Genomic DNA, 7931 nt, shown 5'->3' on the forward strand with positions numbered 1-7931 from the left:
CAACCCAAACCCAGATCGAATTGCTCTATTATGCTCAACCCGAGTCCGACCCAACCTGACCTGACCCGACTGACCCGACCCAAATACATGCAATTATTCCCAATCCACCCAACCACACCCGAATTTGCTCAACCCGAACCCATGTATCCGATTCCTCAGAACCCACGTATCCTAACGTGCCCTTATGCCCCTTATATGCATAGGGAACATGAATGATTTTTTATTTTTTATTTTTTAAAAAAACCATGCATATACTATATTACTTCTGAAAATTTTGAAATATTCACTGTTGTTTGAAATCATGTAGGGATGAGTTTTAGAAATGGTGCAGAAGCGGATCAATCTGCTCAAGTTCTATGATATGCTGTCATTTCACAAAAGGATCACCGCCAAATTCTCAGGGCCCAGGTATGAATACTATGTTTAATGAAGTTTTGAAATTGTACTTAGGCTGGAGTTTGAGATTGCATGAAACTTGGTTTAGGACTAGCATTACCTGGACATTTTTGCATTCTAGGTTTTTTCCTTGCTGACACTTGGTGGGCACTTGGATACTCCTAGAAATGACACAATGCTTCAACATTTGTAGGGATAATGTGTCTTAGGCAGCCCTTTCTGTGACTCGAGCATAGGACATGATGTTGGCCTTGATACCGATTGTCAAGAACCTAACCGGCACACCAAAATCCCCAGATGGAATATGTCATGCTAGGCCCTTTAAACCATTGGGATTGTAACATTGTATTTTCAAATCCATGTGATTTGGGGATGGTGTTCCTTCCATGGTGGGATGCATCGGATGAGTGGTTTGGTTTGTGGGAAATTGCACCACTTGTCCAATTTAAGTTCAGCATACTGCCCTTCTGTTAGACACTGATCCGGATCAAGACATTTTTTTTTCCTTATCTGTATCTTATGCTTTTATGTAAATTATGTATCTTTGAATTACTTCGTATAGCTTAGTGGACGTGTTAGATTTTTATTTTTATTTTTATTTTTATTTTTATTTTTTTATTTTTTTATTTTTTTTTAAAAGGACTAAACCTTAGTGGACATGTTAGCTTCTTGGGTCTCCAATCATTGTTTGAGACCACATCTTTTCGTGTTCAGGTTGTGTGTGGCTCATAGATATGGCCTTTAATGTCAACCTTCTATTTTTAAAATTGGGTGGCATTTCCGATACCATGCTAGGATTTTAATATGGTGGCTGCCATCTTGCCCATTATCTGTGTTATCACGATGATAAATTGAAAGGTCACACTGCTGTCATCCATTTTGATTGATTTCTTTCCGTTTGTTCCAGGATCTAGTTCGGCACCTTTTCTCTGTGAAATATTATGGAATAATTTTAGAGAAAGGGAGTCTAGCAGTCTGGTATGGGACATGTTGGCGAACGTATATTCCAGATCTGAAATGGTCCATGACGCTCTTTATGTTCTTGGTAAGATGAATGATCTGAACCTTCGACCTTCCATATCAACTTACAACAGGCTGATGTACAACTTGAGGTATACGGACATGATGTTGAATTTGTATGGCGAGATTGTAGCGAGCAGGACTTCTCATGATGTGTACACATATAGCATCCTTATCGATGGCCTGTGCGAGCAGCACAGATTGCAAGATGCAGTAGCATCTTTTCAAGGGATGAAAGGAAAAATCTTTCAAAAAAAAAAAAGAAAAAGGGATGAAAGGAAAAGGAGTTAGGCCTTGCATTGTCATTTTCAATACTCTCATGTCGGGATTCTGCAATATGGGGTTTGTCAATGTCGCTATGTCATTTCTCTCTATGATCCTTAAGTACGGGTTGTTTCCTGATAGCTACAGTTACAACACTCTTAGTCATGGACTCTGTCTAGCTGGTTCTGTTGAGGGAGCTCTGGAGTTCTGTGAGGACATGGAGAGGAATGGTGTTGCACCTGATGTGGTCACATATAACATCATACTCAATGGTTTTCGCATTTCGGGGATGATGTCTGAGGCTTGGAAGGTCATTCGGAGGATGTTATTAAAAGGGTTGCGCCCAGATCTTATTACATATACAATACTGATCGGTTGGCATTGTCAGAGAGGTAATATCGAGGAGGGAATGCAGATACGGGAGGAAATGCTTTCACAGGGCTACCAGTTGAATATCATAACATACACTGTGCTGATGAGTGGTCTGTGCAAAAGAGGACAAGTTGATGAAGCAATGCAACTGTTCGATGAAATGGAAGCTAGGGCTTGGATCCAGATCTTGTAGCGTATTGCATCCTCATTCATGGCTACTGCAAGAAAGGAAAAATAGAGAAGGCAATTCATGTTTGCAAGGGTATGTGCTCGAAGAAAATAATGACCAATTTATTTGCACATAGGGCGATTCTTTTGGGTCTGTGCAAGAAAGGGATGGTGATGCGGACACAAGTGCATTCAAGGTGTACCAACGAAGAAAGCGCCAACCACAAGTGCCGTCCTTGTGGATAGGCGACTATTGAGGAGCTGAAGACCTTTCACATGTGATTGGACATATAGAAGACCCCACTTAGGGAAGACACATGTGAAGGAAGATTAGAGAAAGAAGACCGAGCGCCCAAACTTTCCCATACTTATGTTATTTGCACGTTTTTGACTTAGTTAGGGGTCTTTTAGTAATCTTATATCTTTATTTGCTTATCCTAGGGGTATTTTAGTAATTTTATGTCTTTATTTGCTTATTTAAGTAGGGTAAAGCCCTAAACACGAATTGGAACTATTGATGAATGAAAAGCAAACCCTTTGGTTGCCTCCTTCCTCTCTTCTCTCTAATGGTGCTTCTTCTCTCCCCTTGATCTTCTTCTTCTAATTTCTTCTTGTGCCCCTCCAACTTCCTCAAGGTAATAACTTTCTTTCTTCTATTTTTTTGTTTTGGCTAATTCCTCTTCGATCAAAATCTTGAGAACCGATCTAAACCCTAAATCCCCAAATTCTCAAATCCCTAATCCAAGAAACTTCTTGGTTCTTCGGACTAGTGATCTTCATTGATCGATTGGGTGTGACCATGCAAGATCGGGAGGTCTCATCCCTCGCCGGATCCAACCTAAGTAGTAATTGAATTCCATACTCCATGGTTGTAGTGATGGCCCGCTCCATTGCATGTTTCCTTTATGATTTTCTCAGTTATGATGATTATTGTTAGAATTTTAGATCATTTATTCCTTTTATTTCCGCTGTTTAATTATCTCCATGAGCATGCATCATAATTAGGGTTGTCCTGCGTCAAATTTGGTATCAAAGCCTAGGCTTGCATGGTTTTTGTCTAGATCGAGTTATCAAATTAGGGTTTTGATTTTTAGGTTTAACTTAGGAAAGTTTTAGGTTTAGAAAGTTTTCAATTTTAGAAACTTTCCAATTTTAGAAAGTTTCTAATCTGGAAAATTTTCAAATTTGAGTTGTTTCCTGTTTCAACTTCATTGTGTCAGTTCATAGTAGTTTTGCATTCATCGCATTCATCTTGAAAGTCATAACACCTAGTAGTCTAGTTAGGTAGAGTTTGGTTCAAGTCTTCATTGTATGCCCACGAGAAGAGGTAGAGGTTTCGGACTTCAACCTACCATGAATAACGAGCAGTTATCTGAGCAACTTGCTCAATTGATACAAAAGATAACCGCCCTAGAAGCGAGTCAAAGGCGTGAGTTTGCCCGCCTTGAGAACCAAATTACCACCACCATGACTAAGGTGGAGCAACTAGAGGCGTCCCAAAAGGAAAACCCCGCTGTAGGGGAAGATGCGCACTCCCAAGTGGAAGGAATCATTGAAGAACGTGCTGCCACACGTGGTGGTAGTGAGGATAGAGATCGTGGTAACGGTCGTGGTGTGGTGCGAGAGGCATGAGCCACATGTGGTCATCAAGACCGTTATGATCCAGATGAGCGTGCGATGAAGAGTGTGAGAGTTGAGGCCCCGAGTTTTGATGGACGCTTGGATCCCAAGGCATTCCTTGACTGGGTTGCTGACATGGACCACTACTTTGAGTGGTATGGCATGTCAGAAAACCGTCAAATGCGGTTTGCTAAGATGAAGCTTGTGGGTCAAGCCAAGCTCTTCTGGACCAACACCGAGCGTAGGGTAGAGAGAGTTGGTAGAGCCCCTATCACACATTGGTATGAGATGAAAGAGAAGTTGAAGGAGAAGTACCTTCCTCTCTCATACCGTCAGAAGCTCCTTGACCAATGGCAATCCTTACGCCAAGGGTCAATGTCTGCCGCTGACTACATCGCTAAATTTGAAGAGTATGTGATGCGATGTGATATCCGAGAAGACCCTCTAGTAACGCTCTCGCGTTTTAAGACGGGCCTTTGTACGGATCTTCAGCGCAAGCTTATCACTCGGCCCTTAACGGACTTAGATGAAGCATATCAAGTCGTGCAGGAGTTAGAGCAGTATCTGAAGGCTCCTGTCGTTCGTCGTTTTGAGTCCCGAGACTCCAATACTAGATCTAGTTCCCAAGGAACTAGACCTAATATTGGTAATCAACCTAGGGCACAGGCGACCATTCCGCCTAGGCCTAGGGAGGACAAGGGCAAAGGGGTTCTTGGTGCCGGTCCTAGTAACATGAGCCAAGTGAGGTGCTATGAGTGTGGCAACCTTGGCCACATGTCTAATCAGTGTCCTACAAAGAGCCGTGGGAGAGCCTTAGTTATAGGCGAATCCCACGAGGGTGGAGATGACCAGGGTGATTATGAAGTTGAAGAGTATCACCCTGAAGGAGGACTTACTGATGAAGAAGTGGATGGAGAAGCAACGCTTGCAGTAGTCAGGCGTGTGTTAGCTCAGTCTAGAAGTAGTGCTGACTGGCGTCGAAGCACTATCTTCTACACTATTGCCAAGTGTGGTGAAAAGAATTGTAAGGTGATAGTGGACAGTGGAAGTTGTCAGAATGTGATTTCCACTAGTACCTTAGATCGCTTAAAACTGAAATCCACACCTCATCCAGACCAGTATAAAGTTTCTTGGGTTGACAAGACATCCCTACCTGTCACCCAGCAATGTCTAGTCCCCATCGAGTTTGGGTCATACAAAGAGTCCCTGTGGTGTGATGTTTTACCTATGGATGTGGGGCATGTTATCCTAGGTAGACCGTGGCTATTCGATAATGATGTCACGATCTTTGGCCGTTCGAATGCGTGTACTTTTATGTATAATGGTAAAAAGATCAAACTTAATCCCATGCCACCTGAGAATACTCTAGGAAAGAAGAAGGATGAGAAGGCAAGTGAGCCTAGAGAAATGGGGAAATCCAAACCTAAGTCTTTACATATAATCAGCGCAAGAGAGTTTGAAAAAGAGGCTAAGGAGGATTCTATGGTGTATGCCCTTGTGGCTAGAGAAATTACACCTGAGGTTCCATCAGAGTTGCCCTGTGAGGTGACCTCGGTCCTGAAGGAATACAGTGATGTATTTCCTGAAGACTTACCGAATGAGTTGCCACCTATGAGGGACATACATCATGCCATTGATCTTGTCCCAGGGTCTACTCTACCGAACCTTCCTCACCACAGGATGAACCCTGCAGCGCATGCAGAGTTGAAGAAGCAAGTTGATGAGCTTCTGCAAAAGGGTTTCATCCAAGAGAGTATGAGCCCGTGTGCCGTGCCTGCATTGTTGACGCCAAAGAAAGACGGCACGTGGCGCATGTGTGTGGATAGCCGTGCCATAAACAAAATTACTGTCAAGTATAGGTTCCCTATACCTAGACTTGATGATATGCTTGACATGATGGCCAGGTCCACTATATTCTCTAAGATAGACCTCAAGAGTGGATATCACCAAATTCGTATACGCCCAGGAGATGAGTGGAAGACGGCGTTTAAGACGAAAGATGGGTTGTATGAGTGGTTGGTCATGCCCTTCGGCTTGACTAACGCACCCAGTACTTTCATGCGGGTGATGACCCAAGCTTTGAGGCCGTTCATGGAAAAATTCCTAGTGGTGTACTTTGACGATATTCTTATTTATAGTACCACTAAGGAATCACACCTTGAACATTTAAAGAAGGTCTGTAGTGTCCTTAGGAAGGAAAAGTTGTACGCTAATCTTAAGAAATGTGCATTCATGTCTAACCAAGTTGTGTTCTTAGGATTTATAGTGTCATCTAAAGGGATGCAATCAGACCCTGAAAAAATCAGGGCCATAGTTGAGTGGCCAGAACCAAGGAACATTCATGAGGTGCGAAGTTTTCACGGCCTAGCAACTTTTTATCGTCGGTTCATTAGGGGTTTTAGCACGATCATGGCTCCCATTACTGAGTGCATGAAAAAGGGAGAGTTCGTGTGGTCTAAAGCCGCCGTCAAGGCTTTTAAAGAAATTAAGGGCAAGATGGTGGAAGCTCCTGTCATGCGTCTACCTGACTTTTCTACAGTCTTTGTAGTAGCGTGCGATGCGTCTGGTGTCGGTATAGGTGGAGTGTTGAGTCAAGAAGGACACCCAGTGGCCTATTTCAGTGAAAAACTGAATGAGGCAAAACAAAAATACTCCACTTACGACAAAGAATTTTATGCGGTAGTGCAATCCCTGAAACATTGGCGACACTACCTCCTACCGCAAGAATTCGTTTTGTTTTCTGACCATGAGGCTTTGAGATATTTGCATTCTCAGAAGAAACTCAACCCAAGGCATGCCAAGTGAGTAGCGTTTCTTCAGGAATATTCGTTTGTTTTGAAACACAAGGCCGGGGTTGAAAACAAACCAGCGGATGCCCTTAGTAGGAGAGTGGCGTTGCTCAACTCTTTGAGTGTAGAGGTAGTCGGATTTGAGCAACTGAAAGATGAATACCCCATATGTCCTGATTTTGGGGGTACTTACACGTCGCTCTCTAGTGACCAGCATATTATGGGTGAATATGTTCTTAAAGATGGCTTTCTTTTCAAGGGAGACAGACTTTGTATTCCCCATATGTCCCTTCGTGAATTCCTCATCTGGGAGCTTCATTCAGGAGGGATAGCCGCCATTTTGGTCGTGATAAGACCATTGCCCTCGTGGAAGATCGTTTTATTGGCCAAGCCTCAAGCGAGACGTAGCCAAAGTTTTAGGGCGGTGTCGTTATCAACCGGCAAAGCAAAGAAAGCAAAATACCGGGCTGTACACGCCATTGCCAGTGCCACATGCTCCGTGGCAGGACATTAGTATGGACTTCGTGCTCGGGCTTCCCAAGACTATAAAAAAGCATGATTCCGTTTTTGTCGTTGTGGACCGTTTTTCTAAAATGACACATTTCCTCCCATGTTCGAAGACGTCAGATGCGTCTCATGTTGCTCGTATCTTTTTTGATGGTGTGGTGCGTCTCCATGGGTTACCTAAAACCATAGTGTCTGATCGTGATGTTCGATTTACTAGCTATTTTTGGAAGACACTGTGGCACATTATGGGAACTCGTTTGCAATTTTCTACTGCTTACCACCCACAAACAGATGGTCAAACTGAAGTGGTAAACCGTAGCCTTGGAAATCTTCTACGTTGTCTAGTGGGTGAACATGTTAAGACTTGGGACCTAATTTTACCAACTGCTGAACTTGCTTATAATGGGTCAGTTAATAGATCTACAGGGTTGAGTCCTTTTGAAATTGTAAGTGGTTATAAACCTAGAATGCCCATAGATCTCTTACCTATGTCTGTTACCCAAAGGTCTTCTGAGTCAACCGATGCATTCGCACGCCATATTCATGATTTGCATACACATATTAGACAGCGGTTAAATAAGAGCAATGATGATTATAAAGTTTCAGCTGATTCTCATCGTAGAGCGCAAGAATTTCAAGAAGGAGACTATGTAATGGTGCGAATAAGGCCAGAGCGATTCTCTCAAGGATCTGCAAAGAAATTACAAGCGCGTAGTGCTGGACCATTCAAGATATTACAAAAGGTTGGGTCCAACGCGTATCGGGTTGACCTTCCATCTGAAATGAGCATTAATC

General features: G+C 43.0%; 1 pseudogene; it reads left to right on the plus strand.

Annotated features, from left to right (window-relative positions):
- The first annotated feature begins 1553 nt into the window (after nucleotides 1–1553).
- On the plus strand, nucleotides 1554–2837 carry LOC131255894 (putative pentatricopeptide repeat-containing protein At1g13630; annotated as a pseudogene).
- The last annotated feature ends 5094 nt before the right edge of the window (nucleotides 2838–7931 follow it).

This window comes from Magnolia sinica, chromosome 9 (genome assembly GCF_029962835.1).
Source record: "Magnolia sinica isolate HGM2019 chromosome 9, MsV1, whole genome shotgun sequence".
Lineage (NCBI taxonomy): Eukaryota > Viridiplantae > Streptophyta > Magnoliopsida > Magnoliales > Magnoliaceae > Magnolia > Magnolia sinica.